Here is a 22619-nt window from a genome sequence, read left to right as displayed (position 1 = left end):
GAAGTGTGTGATTGCAGACGTTAAGGACATCACAGCAGGATAGTTTTTGTCACATCAGTTAAAATAGGTGACGGTTTATTATGATCTGAAAGTTAATGTTTTTAATTACCAAACTCTGCTTCACATACATGCCAAAAGACTCGAAACAACCAGAGATAATTTGATTATCTGACGCCAACTTGAGCAGCTAATTTCATTATACTGCCATATTTGGAGCAAAATCCCTACAGCTGATTGTAATGGATTCTACACCATCATCTGCAAACATTTCATTTAATCTTTAATGCACATGTGACAGAAGGAAGCCTAAACCAGTCAGTTGCATATAAAAGATATGAAAGAATACTTATAATACTACTATGTTAGACTGATTTGAGTTTGGCTGTCAAAATGAAAAAGCCCATTATCTCATTCGGGATGATGAATGATTATCTGCCATTTTGCAAAGATGGGGTATTTTGAGTTGTGACCTCGCATGTGAATATAGAGAAAATTACAAGAATGACTGTGAATTACAACCTAAAAAGATTAAATCTGGTTCAGAATGATGCATAAGTAGCTGATTTATATCGTGAAGTCAACGTTTTATTGGGTGTTTAAAGAAAAATCTTGCAAACGAATACATCAGATAAACTTTTACAGATACATCTCTTCTTTTTATTCTCTATAAACCTTGACATTCTTGTTAAAGGTAATCACTATACAGCATGTGTGCATTTAATGAAAATATGGTAGTTATGCTATGCATAATTATGTGTAAATGCTATCATTACCCATGTCAGCACACAACAATGACTGTTTAAAGTATACAAGTGACTCTACATAAGGGTTGAGTAAATTATGTAACAGTAATTATCGTGGATCCATCAGTCCATGACTTTGACCAGCTTGTTGTTGATATGAATTGTAATTAGAAGATAGAAGAGTGGTTTTGTCACACTTTTTCTTTGCTTAGAAACTGAGCTGACTATGATGAATTATTTGAGTCAACTTGGGCTAACTAAAAATCATCTTTGGTGATAAAATCTCTGACGAAAAGTCAGTTTTGGGTGTAAAACAACACTAAAATGTTGGTGTTGGATTCACTGGTGAACTCAGATGGGGGCAGGAGGGACCATCGACCCCTTTGGTTTCCTGATGTTTGTAAAAGCACCAGGAAAATGAACTTTTGAATGCCCCCATAAAAACAACAAATAAAATGACATAGTGCTATCCAGAGTGTCCTTCCAGTGGACAAAACATATTAAAGTGCCAGGATGCCCTTTCTATGGACAAAACACTGTGAAGTGCCCTAATGGGTTCCCCTTTAGTAAACAAAAACGCTGAAGTGCCTTCTGAGGTGGCCTAACAAGTGTGATGCAGTGCCTTCCAGGGTACATTTTCCAGAGAACAAAATTTGGTTAAGGGCATCTAGTCTGCCCTTCCAGTGGAAAACCATTTTAAAGTCCTCTTTATGGTTCCCTTTCTTTGGACAAAACAAGACAAAGTGCCTTTCAGGGTGTCCCTCCATTAGACAAAAAGTAATAAAGTGAACTCCTTAAGATCTGTTCAATGGACAAAACTTGGTTGATTGCACTCTAGGTAGCATCTAGTCTGCCCTTCCAGTGAAATGCATCTTAAAGTTCTCTTTGAGGGGCCATTTCACTGGACAAAACAAGATAAAGTTCACGTCAGGGTAACGTACCAGTGGACAAAATGTGACAAAGTGTCATTTAGATTATACTTTCAATGGAAAAACTTGGTTGATTGCCCTCTAGGCCCATCTAGTTGACAAAACTTAGTTCAGTGTACTTTGAGTTCTCATCCAGTGGACAAAGCAATGTAAAAACCCTGTATTTAACCCTTCCATGAAACAAAACTTGGTTAAGTGCCCTCTTGGATGCCCTTCTAGTGGACATAACTTGGTTTAGGGAGTGTAGTTTTCCCTTTCAGTGGAAAACCATCTTAAAGCTCCCTTATATCACCCTTTTATTGGGCAAAACAAGATCAAGTGCACATCAGGGTGCCCTTCCAGGGGACAAAACATGATAAAGTGCCCTGTTGAACATCCTTTTAGTGAAAAAACCCTGTTTTAATGTAGCACATCTAGTGGACAAAGCTATGCAGAAGCCCTCTAGGAGAAAATCTAGTTTAGGGTGTCTAGTTTGGCTTTCCAGTGGAACACAATCTTAAAGTTTCCTCTGTGGTGCCCATTCATTTGACAAAATATGATGTAGTGCCCTCTTGAATATCCTTTCAGTGACCCTTGTTTGGTTAAATGCCCTCTAGGTTGCCCATCTGGTGGAAGAATCTTGGTTTGGCACCCTGTAGGTTCCCCTTCCATCAGGCAAAATTAGCTTAAGTGGGTGACCTTATAATGGGAAAAAAAACTTGGTTAAGGGCATCTAGTTTGCCCGTCCAGTGAAAAACCATCTTTATGTGCCCATTCATTGGACAAAATGAGATAAAGTTCACTTCAGGGTGCCCTTCCAGGGGACAAAATGTGATAAAATGCCCTCTAGAATATCCTTCAGTGAACAAAACCTGGTTGACTGCCCTCAAAGGTGACCATCTAGTGCCTTGGTTCCCAACCTGGGATCCAGGACCCCCCGGGGGGCTGCCAAAAATAGATTTGCAAATATTGACTAAAACCATGATAAAACAATTAGTAAGTAGTTTATGCAAAAGTCTTTAGATCTATAAAAGCATTCATAGGCCTCTTTTTGGGGTTTTATCAGTGAAACAGTTCAAATCTTTGTTGATTTTTGGCATCAGTGTGTCACTTTTTCTTCACTCTTGGGTCCTGGGGGGCTCCACTTTTCTTAGGTGCATGTAGGGGGGGCTTCAAGGAAAAATGGTTGGGAAACACTGATCTAGTGGACAAAACTTGGTTCAGTGTGGGTTCTCATCCAGCAGACAAAGCATTGTAAAACCCCCCCAGGTTAACTAAACTCTTACAGACTGGGGTTTTAATAAGAATCTGCGGTCTGCTAACTGTATTGTGAGGAATTTCCTCTTAGTCTTGATTCTGACCCCCTATGGGTAAAGTACAACCTCACACCTCTGTGTTGATATCGTCACGTGCCTGTAAATGTAGAGCTATGTGCCAAAGAAACTTAGTCCTGCTTTCTCTGAAATCAAATGTGTCATCATTGTGAATATTCGCTGTGAAAGATGTTAAAAAAAATGTCTGGCTGTGAATCATCTGGTCTGACACCTACCCCTTGGCAGGCTTTAATAGGCCTTGAAAATAACCACATAGAAATAATCAGACTTCTCACTCGTGGTCTCATTTGTTTTTGTAGCTCAAAGAGAATCATCAGTATTAATTTCAGCGTGTTACATAACCAGTTTAAAACTCCTAACAGTGGCTTTAATATTAGACTTTGTAGATTTAAAATACAAGCATCTCAGACAGATAATTTTCCCTTACATGCTCCTGAAAATGTCCCACTTATTAAACTCAGTTTGAACCCCAGAGCCTGATCTTCACTTTTACAATTACAAAATGAACCTTAACTTAGAAGTTAGTTCCTGTCTGCTCTTCTTGAAAACCAGTTCTGCAGTTGACCCAGAGGCTGAGTCATTTCTCTCCCCGGTGAGCCGTCCCTGTCTGAATCCTGGACACCCCCTGCAGTGAGAACATTTACATTCATTTGGCCACATGATGAGAGTAAATTTTCAGCTCTACTCCCTGTAAGACAAGTTTCTCTTTGCAGATTAGAATGTGTCTATCTGCTACTGCCGTGAAATTGTTCTCATCTCATGGTGGATTTTCTGCTTCTTTGCTTTGTGGGTTTTGTAACTGAACATTATCTCACCTTAAACAAAAATAAAAGAGATTCTGAGTCAACAAACTGCACCTGGTGACACAGGGGAGTCTGGGGAGGGATGAGTCATCGAGACCACTTAGCTCCTATGATGCCATGATTGGAGTCACCTGTTTCATTATGCATCTATTCTAAATAATTAAAGATTCTGTTGTTTTGATTACGAGAGGTGTTACAATAAAAAGATCTGAAAAGAGCAAACTGTATCACAAAAACTGAGGAAATGCTAAAATATGGCTAAAAAGCATGGCCATGTGACATGTTTACATTTGAAGATGCTAATGAGGGATTGTCTTAAGGCTGCAATTTTTCTACTGGCCACTAGAGGGAGATTCAACTTCTTTGTTGCATTACATCACTGATCATCAACTGGCGGCCCGAGGGCCAAATCAGGCCCACCAAAGCTTCATGTCCGGCCCCTTGAAGATCATTAAATTCAGAAAAGAAGGAAAAGACGATGTGATTTGAATTTTATCTTTGAGCTTTAAATATCTGCAGCTGTTGTATTGAAATAATTTTAGAATTACTTTACATTTTTCTTGTAAGACATTATTAGTTACTTTTTTTTTTTTTTTTTTTTTTTTTTGATTGTTTAGGACTGGCTGAAATGTTGCAAAAATGGCCAGATTAGGCAATGAAAATGGGTTCGAGAGTGGCACAAGGGGATGAAAATTTGCCTGAAAATTGGTGAAAAGAGGTTAAAATGTGTAAAATCTTGTAAAAGGTGCAAAAAGTATCTAAAAATGGGTTAAAAGTGTCAAAAAGTTAACAAAAAGGGGGTAAAAAGTGGCAACAAATGGATAAAATAGAGTGGCACAAAGGGGATAAAACATGCAGAAAACGTGGTTTAAAAGGAAATAAAGAACTGAAAAAAAATGAGTTAAAGAGGCAAAAAGAATAAAAAATGGGATAAAAGTGTCAAAAACATAGAATAAATAGCCCAGCAAACTAGTGGAAAGGGTTAAGGAGTGGTACACAGGGGCAATAATTGGTGGGAAAGTTGCAAAAAGGGTGGCAAAATGGGCAAAAAATGCTAAAAATGATCAAAAATGGGTTAAGAGGGGACAAAAATGCTGCAGGAATGGCAGAATGAAATATTGAAAAGGGGTTGAAAAAGTGCCAAAAATGAGTTAATACTGGTTTTAAATCACAACTGGGGAGGGCCCATTCTCTGAGATTTTCAGGGGCACAGCTAATTCTGTGGGCAGGCCTGTGTCACTGTGGCCTGCTGCATTATAGATAATAGATAATAGGGATAGATCTCACTGGTAATGAATAAAAATGTCCTGCATTTTAAAAGAAAATAAAAATACTCATTCAAGAATCTGTTAATCAAACCAAAATATTTATTTCATTTTTGCCTATTTGAAAGCCGGCCCCCAAAGTCTCTGTCAAAACAAAAGCTGGCCCTTGCGAAAAGTACTTGATGACCCCTGCATTACATAAATGGATTGTATACCATTTTCTACCACTAAATGTGTACAAATAGGTAAAAAGATGTGGTCTGATTCAGAAAAAGCACAAAAAGATTTACTGAACTGTAACCTGTGCCACAGAACAACAAAGCCCTCAATGGGCAGATGCAGGTAACAGTGTAGCTCAGTAGGTAGAGGAGGCACCAATAGGAAGAGGCTATAGTCCTTAATGCACTGGTTGTGTGATTGATTTGAATCAGCACGCTTGGTGTATGTCCTCCCCTTCCCCTCCAGCTGTCCAATCAAATACTAATCTAACAATAAAGCCTGACCTGCTTAGGCCTGTTTCAGCCCTGCTCAAGACCAGGGGCCACATTTGGCTGGTCACAGTTCAAATTCAGCCTCTAATTAAGAGTTAAATCAGTGCAAGGCTTTCAAAGGCTTCACACTTCATCCACATGTATGGAGACATTTCATGCCACCAGTGAGGATGAGGTGTTTTTTTTCTAGTCAAGCTGTCTTTGCTTGCTTTATTCAGAGAGGAAGCTATGTTATTTATAGTGAAACTTACATCACATTTTTTAGAGCTGGACTAGCAGTTTCCTCAAAAAGGTTGCCCACCTCTCCTTTTAGTGCTGGCCAATTAATCAACTTTATTTGCGATAATGGCTTCCGATGGCTTCCAATGGCTTACTTACAAACACTACTAACTTATATTTGTATAGTTTATTTTCATGTATTGCTTGTGCTGAGTGTTTACATCCAATAGATGCATTCTATATAAATGTTGCAAAATCAGCAGTACATCATGTTTTAAAACTGTCATCTCAGTGTCCGCCTGAAATAATCGTGATCAGGATTTTCAACCTAATCAAGCTGCTGCGATCACCAACTCTATGTAGACAGAAATGCACTCCATCACAATGAGAGCACAGCTCCACAAAGCTCCAGGTTGCTCCTCTCCACACTAAATCACAAAAAAGAATTGCAACCTGCAGGGACTTCAGCAGGACTTCTGTGTATTTGCACCTGAAATGCATTCATAGTGAGTTCCCTCTTGATTGTATGGAGCCAGATGGAAAATAGCCTTACATCTCATTTGACTTATAAGCGCTGTTAACATTTTCCTGATGAGGTAATGATCTGAACTGCTTTTTCAAATCTGTAAATACTTGTCTCATTTTGCGTAAATAAAGCTGGCTATACTATAGGGGGTGTAAATCAGGTTGCTATGGTAGCAAATTGATTGATAGGTTGCTATTAGTGTTTCTATCAGCAGGATAGAGACGGAGCAATGTGTTAGATACTGTTATCTAAGCATTGTCACTTCTAGTTCCAAAGAAACAAGCTGTAAATGACCAGAGGACCAAAGTTAAGACCTGTAAAGTTCTTTTATATAGATGTTTGTTTTTTTGAAAAATAGGCTAACAGACTGATCAAAACATACATTGAAATTCTGGGAGCCTTTGGTAAATCATTGCATACAAAGATGAAACATTGTCCACATGGGTTGAGATTATAGATTTCTGGTATTTGGGGGTTTGGAGTCATGCTGTGAAGAGCCGCAGCTGCACAGCTGGAGATCAGCTGAGATTAAGGATCAGATCCACGTTTATTCTTCCCTCTAATGGATGCAAACTCGACTTCATGCTGCTCTTTCAGTTTAAATATGGAAACTACAGAGAGCAGGCTGGAGCATTAACCATGCTGAAAAGTTTCTTCAGAATTTAATTCGACGTGCTAGAAGTGCTGACTCACCAGGAGCAAATATGCAGCTCTGTAAATAAGCCACTGAGGCCAGGCGCTGTTGAATTAGCATGGGAGGAGATAACATGTGTGGTTAATAATTGTTGCTCTGGTCCTGTGAGGTCTGTTGTCCGATGCAGGAAACAGTTCAATGCCATCACAAGGACGGCCAAATAATTTGGCTTAGAACCTCAGGGACAGTTTAACAACTGGATGGGTGCCATCCAATAAAGCCGGGCCTTCGCTGGTGCTGAGAGTGTGACTGAGTCTGCAAAGAAAGCTCAAAGTGTGAAAGGGTAAAGGGCTTGGCATTTGAAAACACTAATAACTCTGACAATTCTCTAATTAGCTTTAATGTTGATGTTTTGAGAAATTCTGTGCACCCCTGGGGTGACTAATTTGTCTATGTTTGTCCATTATGAAAATCTGCACACAAATGACAGCACATACTAGATCTGAGTAGTGTATTTTGTTATAGGCTGAAAAATGAGCATTTAAATCAAAATGCATTCATCTGTTAATGCTGTTATCTGTTCCCAAAGAAAACAGCATTATTTGTTCTGCTCAGAACGGATGATAAAGAACTCCTTGTTCTTGTTTTTTATGTGTTGTGCAAAATACGCCCAGTCCCTTTTGCTACAGATAAAGAATAGTCGTAGGTGTTGTCACACCCACATCAAGGTCAGAGCGGGTAAGAGAAAGAAAGCAGTGCAGCGTTAAAAGAAAGACAGCACATTACTGCTCCCTGGTCTCTTCTGAAGTGGATGAGAGGGATTCATGAAGTCCAAGTGAATTTAAATAATAATTATTAGGTAGCATCATACATATCAGCTTTTAATATAACTTCTAACATTGTCACCATTATAGTTAAAGAAGTGATGGGGAAGGTTATGTCTTGTGTGATTTTATGTTAATAGAATGCTCTTATTTTGCATCGTTTCAAAGGTACAGTTAAGTATCATCTGCAAAAAGTAGAAGCCACCTATATGCAATCACAATACCAGACTATGTTCACCAACTCTTCAACAGTCTGTAAACGTTTGGGAAGTGAGTAGACCATTTGCTAGAGTTCTGGGAGAGGAATGTTGTCCCATTCTAATCTGATGTAGGACTCTCGCTGCTCCAGTCCTGGGTTACCTTTGTAGATTATTTATTTTATAATGCGCCAAATGGTTTCAATTGGAGAAGCTCAGCTTAGCACCTAGACTCTTCTACTGTGAAGCCAGTAGATGTTGTGATAGATGTGGATTGTGGTTTAGTATTGTCTTGCTGAAACCTGCAAGACCTTTCCTGAAAGAGATGCTGTCTTGATGGGAGCATATGTTGCTCTAGTTATGTTGCATTAGTGCCTATACAATAGGCACTAATGCAATGCCATACCATCAGAGATGCAGGCTTTTCACCAAGCACTGATAACAAGCTATATGGTCCCACTCCTCTTTAGTCTGCAGGACACAGCAGTATAGTTTCCAATAAGAATTTTGACGTTTAGGGGGTCGATGTAGCTCAGTGGTAGAGCAGGTGCCCATAAGCAGGAGGCTAAAATTCTCAACCCACTAGTTGCAGGATTGATTCCCAGCCTCGGCCCACATTTGTTGCATGTCTTCTTCCAATTTGTCCTGTCTTCAGCTGTCTAATCAAATAAAGGCAAATTGCCCCCCCCCCCAGGAAAAAAAAATTCTTAGAAAAGAAAAAAAATAATAATCTGACCACAGAACAGTTTTCCATTTTGCCTCAGATCATTTTAAATCCCTTTGGTCAAGAGACAGCATCATTTCTGGACTGTGTTCACATATGGCTTCCTCATTGCATGATACAGCTTTAACTTGCATTTCGCTGGCGTCATGCCAAAACCTCATATCTCCATTTTTATTATATTGACTTTTTTTTTTTTTTTTTGTTATTGGTCAACCTTTACGTCCTTCAGTGGATTTCAACAAATCTTACACCATAAAAGTGTCAGAAGACACTGACTATGGCCATTCAGTGTTCAGTATTCAATGAAAAGTGGTGATTTCGAGGTAAAAGGTTTTTGCCCAGCAATTTGTGGCTGGCACAACAAACTATTGACAGACAATGATTTCTGGAAGTGTTGCTGAGCCAATGCAGCGATTTTCAGTCTAGAATCATGCCTGTTTTTTTAAAGCAGTGCCACCTGAGGGCCCAGAGATCACAAGCAACCAGTATTGACCTTTGACCTTGTCCCTTGTGCACAGAGAATTCTCCAGATTCCCTGAATCTTTTGATGATATTGTATACTATAGATGGTGGGGTATTTAAAGTCTTTGCAATTGCACATTAAAGAACGCTTTTCTGAAATTGTTCAACCATTTTTAAAGCATTTTTTTGTATATTGGTGTTCCCCAGCCCCTCTTGACATCTGAGAGAAATTGCCTCCCTAAAATTCTCCTTTTATAGTCATGTTACTAAACTGGTTGCCAGTTAATAGCATAGTTGCAAAATACCACTTTTCCAGCCTTTTGTTGCCCATCCCTACTTTTTTGAGATCTGTTGCTGACATCAAATTCAAAATGAGCCATTACTTTTCATTAAATGTTAAAATGTCTCACTTTCCACATCTGATTTGTTGTTTATGTTCTATTGTGAAATAAAATATGGGTTTATGAGATTTGCAAATCAGCCCATCCTGTTTTCATTTACATTTACATTGTCTCCCAACTTTTTTGGAATGGGGTTGTAATGTTGTTTGGCATTTTCTCCCTTTCTTGAATCTGTGTATGGTCATATATAATCTACAACCTGTGACAGCCTATAATAAGCTACTGGGACTAAGCAGACACGCTAAAATAAGTGCATTAAGCAAATTAGATAGATAGAAACCTATTATTTACATATAGCCTAATAAATAAAGAAAAAACCACCATGCATTACTTCCACCACCTAAGTAAAGTACCTTTCTGTGTGAAACCCTGGACATATATTTATAAAAAGTGGTCAAATCTTGCACAAAGCAACATCAGTCTCTACCGTCAGCAGCATGCTACACATCACTACAGCAGCAGACACTGAACAACAACTACATCAGCTCTCCTGCTCCTGCTCCCCCCTTATCTAACATCCAAATGCAATGCTAATGACAGTTAGCAGGCAAGATAGCTAATTAGCTGCTCAGCTGTGGCAGATTCAACAGCGTGTTAACGTACCTGCTAATGTCACTCTGGTTGGGTTAGCTGCTTGTGTGGTCTTTAATAATCAGTAGCACAACATGTTGACTACCTATGACATGTATGCATTTTGTCCATGCTGTAATATGGACAATTTAAGCCTGACAGTTGCTGTCAATGAAATGCATCCCCTAGAGTACAAAAGTTGGCATTATTTAAACCACAAATCACATGACTTCACTTGGGCTTTGGGCCACCCTCACTGTAGTGCTGCAGTATGAGAACAGTAGAGGCTATGTAGTATGGGCATTTCCTCAGGGATTGATCATCTCATCTCATGCCAAGTAGATTTAACATTGCTTTTTGTTATTATAAAAATGCACAATTCGTCATAAAACCCAATCAACCCTTCCAAAACCTCCTGCATTAATTAAATGTATCGACAGCCCTTTCTGATATTAAGAGCCTCCATGTGCAAAGCTGAGCTAATCGATCCCCTTTAGTTCAATGCCAGCAAACAAGAATGTCTGCAGATTTCAAGTGTAAAGTTGAATACCTAACATTGAGAAAATCTGCAGTTATTTTTGGACCCCAGCTGGCTCTGAGTTTACATTTTAAAGCTCCTGTGAGTTTTTAGCTGACAATGAAACAGACTGGAATTACTCCTGATGCATCAAAATGTCCAACTCCAGCAATCAAGACCATCAGAGCGGAGCTAAGTATTATTATTACTGCAAACTGCTGGCATGGGTAGGTGTCAGATGATTAAGTACAGAACAAAATTTCGAGGGAACAAGAGGTACCACTTTGTCCACATGGGGCGCCAAAACCAACACAAACTCAAACACAAAAAGTTATATGTCTATATGTCTATATCAACGTTTGGGGCAGGTCCAGCGTTTGACTCCACCCATCTCAACGTTCCATAAACCAATCGATTCAGTCTCGTTACATACAACTTCACTTCATTTTGCAGCATTTTGGTAGCAATCAAATTGTTATACGTCAGCATCGAAATACCTTTCTAAATACTGCTAACTCGTGGTGGAGTCAAATGCTGGATTCAGCCAATAGTATGCTGACGCTGAGCTCCAACTCAGCCAATGGAATGCCAATGTTGAGCGGCGTTGAGCTCCACCCCGAACTACACATTGCAGTCAGGGTTTCTTGTCTATATCAGCCCTGTGAAACACTTATGACAGCAGCAAGCGATACAGGCATCAACTGAAACATTTGCTGCTTTTTGACATGCCAGATAGACTGTTTCATTCATTGCTTGGATATATTTCATATTCATCTGGGAAAGCTCCCACACAAAGTGTTTGGGAGGGGCAGGACTTTTCAAAAAATTCTCAAAACGCGGTTGGACGAACGTTCTGCCTGCCTCAGTCATTACGGCCAATCGGAGCGACAAGACAAAATGAGGTTGTACACATGCAACTCCAGTATACTTGAGCTCTGCAGGCTCTAATGGTTTGTTTTCCTCAAATGACGCTGATTGGTCAGAACCATTTTCAGTTCAGTACAAAAGTTGTAGATTGGAGGTTTGCACGATGGATCTGCCTGATGACAGACATGGAGGCCGGCAATCCCTCTGCTTTGCAGGGTTAACAATGAGAAGTTCTGTTGTTCAATACCAAAGTTATCTCAACTTATCCTTTCATATTCAGTCTACTTTAAATTTTAAGGCAACCTGAAACTAAACCTTTATTTTATTAGTTGAACAACTACAACAACAAATCATTTTTTACCATGTGCCTCATGGTCTATGTCTCTTGGTTGTTTGATTTATGGTTCTAAAACGGATATCAAACAATAAAAAAACAGCTTTGTATTTGCTTTTCATTTTAATATATGCAGATTAAAACTGAAATAGCATGTGTTTTCAGGAAACGAAAGCATGTCAATACACTGGATGTTTTCATCGACATGGCAGAAAAGACAAATGGATTGGATGAACCGCAAAATTGTAAATCGCATTATAGTCCAATTTTAATCTCTCTATGTATAAACAAGAAATCAAATATCCACATGATGTCCATTATTTAATATCCCTTTCAGAACCACTAATCCAAAGACCTGAAGATAGACAGAGCCTTAACACAGATTTTAAAGTGCAGAACTTTGGTTCTGGCGCTCCCTCTGGAGAATGGAGTGTAGATATCGGCACTGATTTTGTCTAATAAATGGTCCAATAGTGTCTTTTAAAACAGACCACCATGCATTCTTTAAACAATCAGATATCTCACTTGTTGATTGTCTTTACTGTTGAAAAAAGTTTTTAAAGTCGTTGTACTTAATGATTTGGTCCAGCATTTATCCAGTAGGAATTAAATGTGAATATATAGCATAGTGACTCTCAGTGCTGATGATCTTGTTTGTTTTTCAGGCATCAAAGTGACATTAAGTCTGTTCCATAACCAGCTCAAATCTCCCTTCAGAGCTCTAATTTCCCGACTCTCTCTCCATCCTGAGGTAGTTGCATCCAGCTACCATGTGAGATAACACAAAGGGATCCCTTATCTTTCACAGATTTTCTTTGGCGGTACGTCAAAAATATCCTTTATCTTCTGATATTTGCAGATTACAGATATTTGCGGAGTGGATTAGAGAGGAACAGACAGAGTGGATCACGCTACCCTTGAATAAGCAGGGTGAAAAAAAAAAACGGGGGGGGGGGGGGGGTGGATGAGGGGAGGATGTCTGCCTCAGGAAATCACAAGACAGGACAAGGGAGGCTTGTTTTCTCCATCCTCCTTTTTTAAACAGCCTTATTCATGGAGCCGCTCCCCCCCTCCATTCTGGTTCATTCAAGGGGATTCAATCTCCATTCTGGTGCCGTCGCTGGCTTTGCCAATCAATCCCTCCTCCTCCTCCTCCTCCTCTCTACCCTGTGTGGCGCCCTAAGTGTCGCTCTTTATTCTATAAAGTTCATAAGAATGGGGAGGCTTGTTCTGCTTATTTGGATTCTAAATCCAGAGGAGGAGAGGGATCAGGGTGGAATGAAGGCGTCTGTGGGGGGACAGGTAGACCCGAGGGAATAAGGACAAAATATTCTGTCTCTGCACTACAAATGACACCCGGTCACTGATATGTAATATTTATTTTCTACATGACTTTTCAATGGAAAGAAATGGAATCTGCAGCTCTGAGCCTCAGATCAGGGCTGGGCATTATAGACTTGAAATCTCATATTGATTTTTTTTTTTTTTTTTTTTTTTTAGTTGGATGGCGAGTGGGGGAATAAGGGAAATGATTCTAGTAAAAAGCCAACCATGAAACCATCTATAGTGAAACCTGCTATTGCTACAAAAAGAGCAGTCTATGACTTAAATTTGGGGAGATTTTTCATTTTTGATCATCAGAAAAATGCCAAAACTGGACAAAAACGGTGGGTACTAGGGTTGTCAACATTTACTATGTCCATAAAACCATGTGTTTCAAACATCGCCATCATTTTGATGATTGGAGGAGTCAGAAAGTACAGGAAAATGATTTCAGTCATAATTTTAACAGAAAGAGACAGAGCGTGGTCTGAATAACAAAAATAAGCAGGAAAATGTCTGAAAAGTTGGTGGAACTTGCAAGAATTGAAGGAAACAAATGCATTTGTGGAACTGAAATGTGATGTAGGAGTTTGACTGCAGTTTTCATCATTTAAAACATAAATATCCCAACATTGGACCTACAGGATGTCTGTTTTTGTAAGTGGAATTTAAGTATGGATATCATATTTTTAATAACAATGAAATTAATCAATAACAGGATAATTTCCTATTTTTCTTCCAAAATAATTTGGATGTGGAGTAAAATTTGAATGAAAAAAGATTATTTGTAAATCATTTTCAACCTCTATTCAACTGAATATAACACAAAGACAAGAGATTTAAGTTTAAACTGATCAACTTGACTGTTTTTAGGTAAGATATACGCATTCTGAATTTGAGGCATGCAACATTTTTCCAAAAAGTTGGTACAGAAGCATTTGTACCACTGTGTTACATTTCCTCTTTTTTTCTAACAACACTTATTAAGTAGGGTTCCCCTATTACTTTATCCAAAAAGCCTAATATTTCAGAGACCCTGTAAAGTGAAATCCAAAATTTTTGTCTTAACACACTAGATATGTTGGAATATGGTTGTTGGAAACATGTGAAAACACTGAGATCTACACGTGGCTGATTTTTGTTTTAGACCAGGGGTGTCAAACTCAATCCCAGCAGGGGCCAGAATCTGGGTTTAGTTCTAACCTGAGGGCCGAACAGGGTCAACATTTAAGCAAAAACTGTCAACCTCATTTTCACTAGTGATGAATTATGGGAAGTAAAAAACAATTTAGCTCTGATGATAAACACCATAAACATCAACATAAAAAAGTCAAAATGATAAGTTTAAACGTTCAAAATCTGAATTAAAAAGGCAAACTTATTAGTTCAAAAGGTCCAAACACAAATTAAAAATAAAAATAGAATAGAAAAAATAATATATAAGGCAGAAATATGAGACTGAAAGTCAAAATCATGAGTGTAAAAGATCGAAATATGAGACAAAATTCACAGCTGTGAATTTAAAAGGTGTAATATGAAAATATAGAATTAAAAGTTGTGAATAAAGAAGGCCAAAATATGAGATACAATTCAAAATCATGAGTTTTAAAGGCCAAAATATGAGGTAAAATTAATATTTGTGAATTTAAAATGTAAAATATGAGATGAAATTAAAAATTGTGTTTAAAAGGCCAAAATCATTCATTGAAAAGGTCAAAATATGAAATAAAAATGCAAAAACCTAAGTTAAGTTGTAATTGTAAGATGAAGAAATGAAAACACAAATTAATTTTATCTAATTGTTTTTACTCTTTACTCTAAATTTGATGGCTTAAAGATATTTTAATCATCAAGGTTTAGTTTATATTTTTATACTGGAGGAAATCTGCAGACCTCAAACCGGTGGGCCAGTTAAAGTTAAAATGTGATATGATCTTGAGGGCCGGGTATAATTGTACCACGGGCTGGATATGGCCCCCGGACCTTGAGTTTGACAACCCTGGTTTAAACCATTCAAAAGTTTTTCACCTCTTTCTATATGTAAATATGTGGGCTGATGATGTCATTGCCTTCACTGAAAGTTAACAGTCAGTTAAATGCTGTTTTTGGTCATTGTGAGGTAAATTTGCCAAATCTATCAGCCACAGTGGTCTATGGAGCATTGAAAGTACCATAACAGAGATTTGAGCCAGGAAATGGACTTTGTCTCTTCTCTGGCACAGAGCCAGGCAGCTGCACTCTGACCATAAGGTCATTGTAAGGTCAAGGGGCAGGTTAATGGCGTGATTATAGCATTTTTTTTAAATCTGAGAGGATCATGTTTCTCCTGAGTGGGCGTGGCTTCAACTCATTCAACAGACACACCCACGCCATCCTGGAGCAGATTTTACTGCCTAATTTTTCATGATTTTGAAGTGTAATTTTAGAGACATTTTATTTGATTGAAATTTGACCTGAGAGTTCATAACACAGTGACCTGTCATACAACAAACCTACATGCAGATTAATTTTCACTTTACAGGGTCTTTAAGTAAAGAACGTCAAAGGCCAGGGGTCAGATTTTTTTCCTACCCATGACACCATCGAAATTTTAGGATGTGCACAGATATTGTTTCTTTCTAATTACATAGGAATATAATTTATTACTGGCACCAGTCAGATTTAAACTGACAGTTTTCACTGGTCACATTTTCAAGTTGGACGTGTTGTTCTTGGCTCGGGACGGTGACCGAGTATCTTTGACTTACATTGTTTGCTAACTGGCCTGAGAGCAGTGAATACGCAAAGAGTACATAAACATGTAATGGGTCAGGTGTCAAGAGAAAGGATTAAGTCTTCAAATTTAATTACAACATGCTTCACATTATGGCCTTTATTTCATTTTTCCTCTCTGTTTAATGTTCTGACTTGACTCAGTGTGGACCAGGTCATCTGGTCTGGCCACCATTTGGGCATGGCTGCTCTAAATGTATGGGGACTGAAGACACTGATCATTTAAGTGTTAAGGTGGGACTCTTTCCCATTTCTGTTCAATGCACATCCTAAAATGCTCAACCGTGCCGGATTTCTGTTCTGTTATATAACGTGCTTCATAATGCTCCCTGCATTTTCAGTGGTAAAACGGTCTAGACTGCACTCAGGCCAAGCTACAGCCTACTCTCTTTCACTGTCAGGCCACACAGGAAAATCTGCAGAGATATTTTCCAGAGTTAAAATATTTCATTAAAAAATAGTAAATTTTCTATTTTTTTGGTGTATTTATAAGCAGCCACTGCCAGAGTTGGAGTAAAAACAAATGAAATTCTGCTGAAGTAAAACTTTAACCACGGCCACTTAAGTTTTAACTCAGCTGCCGTCATGATCAATCACTGCTGCAGCTCGTTAGGTGTCCCAGCTGCAGGTAATCCTCAGCAATCAAGATCTACACACCTTATGATGACCCTTCAGACACCTGAGTACAGCAGCTTCTATCAGATAACCTGGCTCCCTTCAACCTTTGAAGCTAGTGATTTCTCAGTGAGGTTTTTCTTTTTTTTTTTTTTTGCTTTCTCTAACTCCATTTGGTCCTCTTTTTTTGGAGTGTCGCCGTCTAGCTGCCACTGATTCTGCCAGCCACCAGCAGGTTCACTCACTGTTGTTTGCTTTGTTGTTGCTGTCAAATAAACTCTTTTAACCGCCTCATTTCATGCTCTGCTCCTTGTCATGTGTTCATAACGATGGTTTTCATAATATTTGAACATTAAGTTTATTACCTATATATAGACAAAAAACATCTTCGGTTGTTTCTTCATTAAAAGGTGGAAAGGCTGCAGAAGTACAATGTAGCTTTATATAAAGAGCAACATCAATCTATTTAATACAGCTCTATATAAAGTGTTATCCATTTCTAGAATGAGCGGGAATCATTTCTATAAGGAATAAGAAACACCTCCAAAATGATTAAATACAACACTATTGAATAAAAACAGCTTTTTGATAAGAAACCTATGGTCTGTATTACTCTTTAAGTACAGTTACTTTTGTTTATGACAGGGCACATAATCATCTATTAGAGTTAAATAACAACACTTTTTAGAGTAAAAAGAACTTTGATAACATTACTCTGCAAGCAGAGTGAATTTGACTCTAAATACACTGGGACCAAATGTTAGGTTTTCCAGATTAAAATTAGATTCAATTTGAGTAAAATTTACTTTGGTAAATTTACTGCATGCTGTCATAACTGTGGCTTGGCAAATAGGTAGGAACATCCTCACATAAGCATGTGCTGGTGAAAAGCTGTTAAAAAGTGGCAAAAATGGGTTTAACCCTTTAAAGCCTGAAAACTCAAGTAAAAGCCAGAGAATTCTAAAAAAAAAAAAAAAAAAAAAAAAAAGCCATAAAAGTCAGTTTTTTTGTATCATGTTTAATGCATTAAACATTTCTGGCTGATAATCCACAGGAAGGCATTTTTAAAATAATCTATCAGATTGTATCCAGAAGGCTTTTAAGGTAATTGTTGATCATGTTGATGAGCCAGAAATCTCTGTGTATCAAATCTAACGTTATCAGATTTAGAGGGTTAAAGATGAAAAAAAAAAAAAAAAAAAAAAAAAAAGGTCAAGAAAGGCAAAATGGGCAAAAAGAGACAGGGAAATTGTGGAATAGGTTAAAAATGGTAAAATAGGTCAAGAAAGGCAAAAAAAGGGGGGGGGGGGGGGGCCGGAAATGGTGGAAAGTGGGAAAAATAAGTGGCAAAAAGGGATTAAGAGAGGCAGAAATGGGAGGGAGAACAGTCAAAATTGGCTAAATTAGGTAAAAATGGGTTAAGAAAGGTAAATAAAATGGGAAAATGGTAAAAAGTGGCAAAAGTTGGTTAAAAGATGCAAAAATGGTCAGAAAGGCAAAAGGGTCAAAAAACTGTTGGAAAAATGGTGAAAAGGGATTAAATAGTGGCAAAAATGGTTTTAAAGATGCAAAAGTAAGCAAAGAAAGGCAAAAAGGAGTAAAATAAATAAATAAATAAATAAAGGACAGTAAATTGTGAAACCGGTTAGAATTGTAAAATGGACCAGGAAAGGCAAAAGAGGGGAACAATGGTCGAGAAATTGTGGAAAGTGGGGGAAAAAAGTGGCAAAAATGGGAGCAGATGCGGTGAAAAGCAGTTAAAAAGAGGCAAATGTTTTGTGAAACATTTTATTTAAAACATCTATAAGCATCCAATTTAGCTTAGAAACTCATTTAGCCATAGAAATGTTTGTTTTTATTTAATTATGCCATCTAACTCTTCAGTTAAATGTATGAATAAATATTTGAAATTGCTAAGAGATGTGACTGCACCTCATAGTAACTAATAAATAATGTGTATCATAGCAATCAGATAAATGTATGGCTGTATGTAAGGTACAACGAAATTTTAGCAGAGTAACATGACACAGATTCACAAATTTTCAACCATACAACTCACTGGACAATTAATATCAATAATTAAATGTTAGCTAGTTAGCAGCCTTTTAGCTAAGCTAGCATGGTTACACAGTCTCAGTTCTTTTACATCGTCTTGGTCTATTCCAGATGAAAATATTGTGCAGAGGAGGAATTTTGCAGATGTTCTCAGTTGGGTGGACAATCTTTGATGGAGCTTTGTGGCATTTTTAATCGACTTATAGATATAAAAAATATCTTACCTTTATCTCCTTTTCCCAACCATATTTTAGAGTGATTACTTTCCTCTGATATGGGTAAAATGCACAAATACAGGAAAAAGCTTTGACTTAAAGTAATGGATTTCTGCATTTTATACTCCTCTGGGTTATTTTAGGTCCACATTTCATATTAATATGACCTCAATGGGACTAAAGGGTTATGTGATGCAAGGGAGTGACAGAATGAGGAGACAGAGAGCACAGATGCATCTAAATATGCCAAACCAGTGTCATGTGCAGTCTGGGAATTATTATTGCACAGCTCACAGCCATGTCTGGAGAGGCGTGGTAATGGTCTGCCACTTGCAATTGCAGGGCAGCGTCAGAGGAATGGGAAAGCCGTGCGTGGATAACTTTGTTTGTACTGGATTCCTTTTTTCCCCCTGAATCTCTCACCTCCTTGCTCCTGTCGCTTAAAAAAAAAAAGAAAAAAAAAAAAAAAAAAAAAAGGCCGCAGTGACACCCTGACCTTCAGAGAAAAAACACGGCTGAGCAAGCAAACACTCTGTTTGATAATTAAATTCTCTGGTTGGTCAGCAACCAATCAGCTCAGGGCTCAAGGATCAATGGCTGATTTTAAAGCGCAAACTAATTCACTAATGGTCAGAGTTATTCCAATTTACCTGGCTGCTGAATTATTGTGTCCAAATCTATTCGGAGGGGATCAATGCGAGCCGGAGAAGGGGAGCCGGCTGCATCTGTCATGTGAAGCGGTGCGAGGAAGAGCAGGGCGAGGAGGAGGAGGAGGGTGCTGGGAGAGCGAGGCTTTATTTGATAGCTGCCCAGTTGAACAGCGGGCAATGCGGGGGCGGTTTATGAGCTGCTTCTAAACAAGGCCGCTTTCTGTCATAAAGCAAACTAATTAATAAGGTTGGAGTAAACACTGGAAGGTAAAGGTATACGGTTTATTTTGTGAGGTTCAGATAAATCCAGGTTACCAAAAGAGATTTAAATTAAGCGTGAAATACAAAAATGAAATCAATTTGCTCCATGTGGGATCCTGCAGCAAGGGACATAAAAACACTCTGGCACTTGAATTTTTTTATTCCATGCTGTTCATTTCTCTTCATCTGTTTCCTTTTTTTAAATAAGCAGAGCTCACCTTCCCATCACCACTTTGGATGTGAGAGCTGAATTAATTATCAAAAGCATATGTCTCTGGGATACATTACCATAAAATACAACGTATAAGGCACACTTTGAAAACCTATTTTTCCATTAAAAACATTGGCTGCATCCTATTAATGCAATCAGTATACGAGTACATGGACAGACATGCTCCACTATCACTGCAAGCAAAGTTATCACTACAGCACTATTCACACAGGATTAGTTTTACCTGCGGACCTCTGATCATTTGTGAATTACCCCCTGGTGTCAGTGTTTGGAGCAGTGAAGTCTGTAATGCACTTAAATATACAGGCATGAATGAAAACATGAAGTCTCTGCACGGATGCAGCAGTGAAAACACACAATGTAGTTTTATTTCAAAAGTTCATATAAAAAATGCAATGTTTTGCACATGGTGTGTGTAATGCACATTGCTGATGCGCACACATTTAAGTTGTAAAATAAACAATCGGCATGTCCGTAGTGTGAACAGACCGTTTATCAGCAAGCTCCGGGACCAGGTGCTGTTTATAGCTGGATTTAACTCACCTAGGTTCAGCCTCACTTAACTTAGCGTCTGCCTGAAAGGGTCAATCAAATGAAGTGACGGCAGAAACGTCAGAGGAGGCTCACAGACTCGGCTCAGAGCTCACTTCTCTGACCTCTCATTGTGATTTCAGGCAGACTTAAATTGCACGTCCACCACGGAAACAAGAAAATGAGGGTTTTTTGGCCAAAATCCAAAAGCATAGGAGCAGCGGCATGACATGCACTGGGTTGCCATCATGATAGAAATATGATACATTGTTCAGCCCTAATGCACACCCTGCTTTTTTTTAGCTGTTAGCCATGTCTGTAGACCGGCCTTCCCATGACTGCTTGTAGCAGGCAACATTTTAAACTCCACATGATTTAAATGAATGATTGTAAAAGAGCTACAAGCTGCACAGCAAGGTCGTTCATAAGGAGGGATGAAAGGAAAAGCTTTCTGGGAAGGCCAAACCAAACTGGCGGGCCATGGAGATCAGGAAAATCATGGTTAATTGTAAAATAAATCTGTGATATACATCATTTCTTTTTAATATGAATAATAATTGCACTTTTCAAAAAAAGAAACATCAATTTAATTAATTCATGCTAAAGTATATAGCTGTTTTCTTAAATGTAAACCCTTTTTCTTAAAACAGAACTATATTTTATTGGTGATGTTAACAATGTGGATGGGAACTATCCAGATGGCAGAAAATACAGTAGAAGAAACTGAGACAACTTTAACAGGGAATAATTAAATAATTATGAGGAGTGGCAAAAATGGGTTAAGTGCCCAAAAAAGAGGCAAAAATTGGTTGATAGTAGCATAAAAGGGAAAAATGGGAGGGAAAAGGCAGCAAAATTGGGTTTAAAAAAAGCTGCAATAAAGTAGCAATAATGGGCAAAAGAAGCAAAATAAATAGGTGGAGGGGACAATTATGGGCAAAAAAAAATGGCAGTAGAAGTGCCAAGAAAAGAAGTGCCAAAAATTGCTGTTAAGTGGCAACACAGTGGCAAAAAATGAGTGTTAAATGGCAGAAAAGGTTTAAAAGTGGCATAAAAACTGGCACAAATGGGCAAAAGGCAGCAAAAATTAATCAAAGTAGCAAAAGGGTGGCCATAGAAAGGTAAAATTGGCAAAAATGGGAAAATTAAGGCAAAAAAATGGGATAAAAGTGCACAATAGAGGTGAAAAACATGAGTCCTAAGTGGTATTGAGTGGTAAAAGTGGGATCTAAGTGTCAAAATTTAATTTAAAGTGTCAAAAATTGGCAATAACAGGCAAAAAGAAGCAAATGAGTTTAAAAAAAGGCAGCAAAAAAGAGGCAAATATGGGTGTAAAGTAACAAAAGTGGGATAAAAGTGGCAACACAGTGGGAAAAATGGTTAAAAGTGGCATGAAAACTGGCGCAAAAGCCAACAAAAATGAGTAACGGGCAAAAAAGTGGCATCAGAAGGGTTAATTTGGGAAAATTAGGCAAACAGTGGGATCAAAGTGCATAAAAAAGGTAGCAAACATGGGTTGTAAGTGGCAAAACAGATAATAGTAGCAAAAAAAGATGCAATTACAGGGGGAAAGTGGCATGAAACTGGCACAAATTGGCAAAAGGCAGCAAAAATGAGTCAAGGGGGCAAAAAAATGGTATAAAAGATGAAAATGGCAAAAATTGGTAAAATATGGCAAAAAAGGGATAAAAGTGTATAATAGAAAGGGCATACATGGGCTATAAGTGGAAAAACAGTGGTAAAGGCAGGATAAAACTGGCAAAGAATGGATCTAAAATGGCAAAAAAAGAGTCACAAAATGAGAAAAAAAAACAACAAAATGGGTTTACAGTGTCAAAAAGCAGTGGTAAAATGGAAGTTGTGATGAAAAGAGGTTAAAAAGTAACACAAATAATTCCAATTTCAGAGCCCAAAAGTAGTTTGACACTTTTCAGCTCCAAAATAAAGTAACTCTTAGCCAGGACACATGCTAACACTAATGCTACTGATCCAACACACATGCATTGATATCATATAGCTGGGGATGGCCCATTTTTGGGGATCTTTAGGGGCCCAGTCAATTCTGTGGGCAGGCCTGCCGCACAGAAACTGTATGTTGTGGACTGTGATGAATGTATAGGAAGACATGTTTATTTTCTGGGGTAAC

The 22619-nt window shown here is 38.2% G+C and overlaps 1 protein-coding gene across 1 annotated transcript in view; it reads right to left on the bottom strand.

The window, feature by feature from the left end:
* The window catches only part of brinp1 (bone morphogenetic protein/retinoic acid inducible neural-specific 1), a 293163-nt gene that overhangs the window by 211797 nt on the left and 58747 nt on the right, over positions 1–22619 (bottom strand). The window lies entirely within an intron of this gene.

Source organism: Cheilinus undulatus, linkage group 17 (genome assembly GCF_018320785.1).
Source record: "Cheilinus undulatus linkage group 17, ASM1832078v1, whole genome shotgun sequence".
NCBI lineage: Eukaryota > Metazoa > Chordata > Actinopteri > Labriformes > Labridae > Cheilinus > Cheilinus undulatus.
Note: the sequence above shows the minus strand (reverse complement) of the source record. Positions and strands in the feature narration are given on the sequence as shown.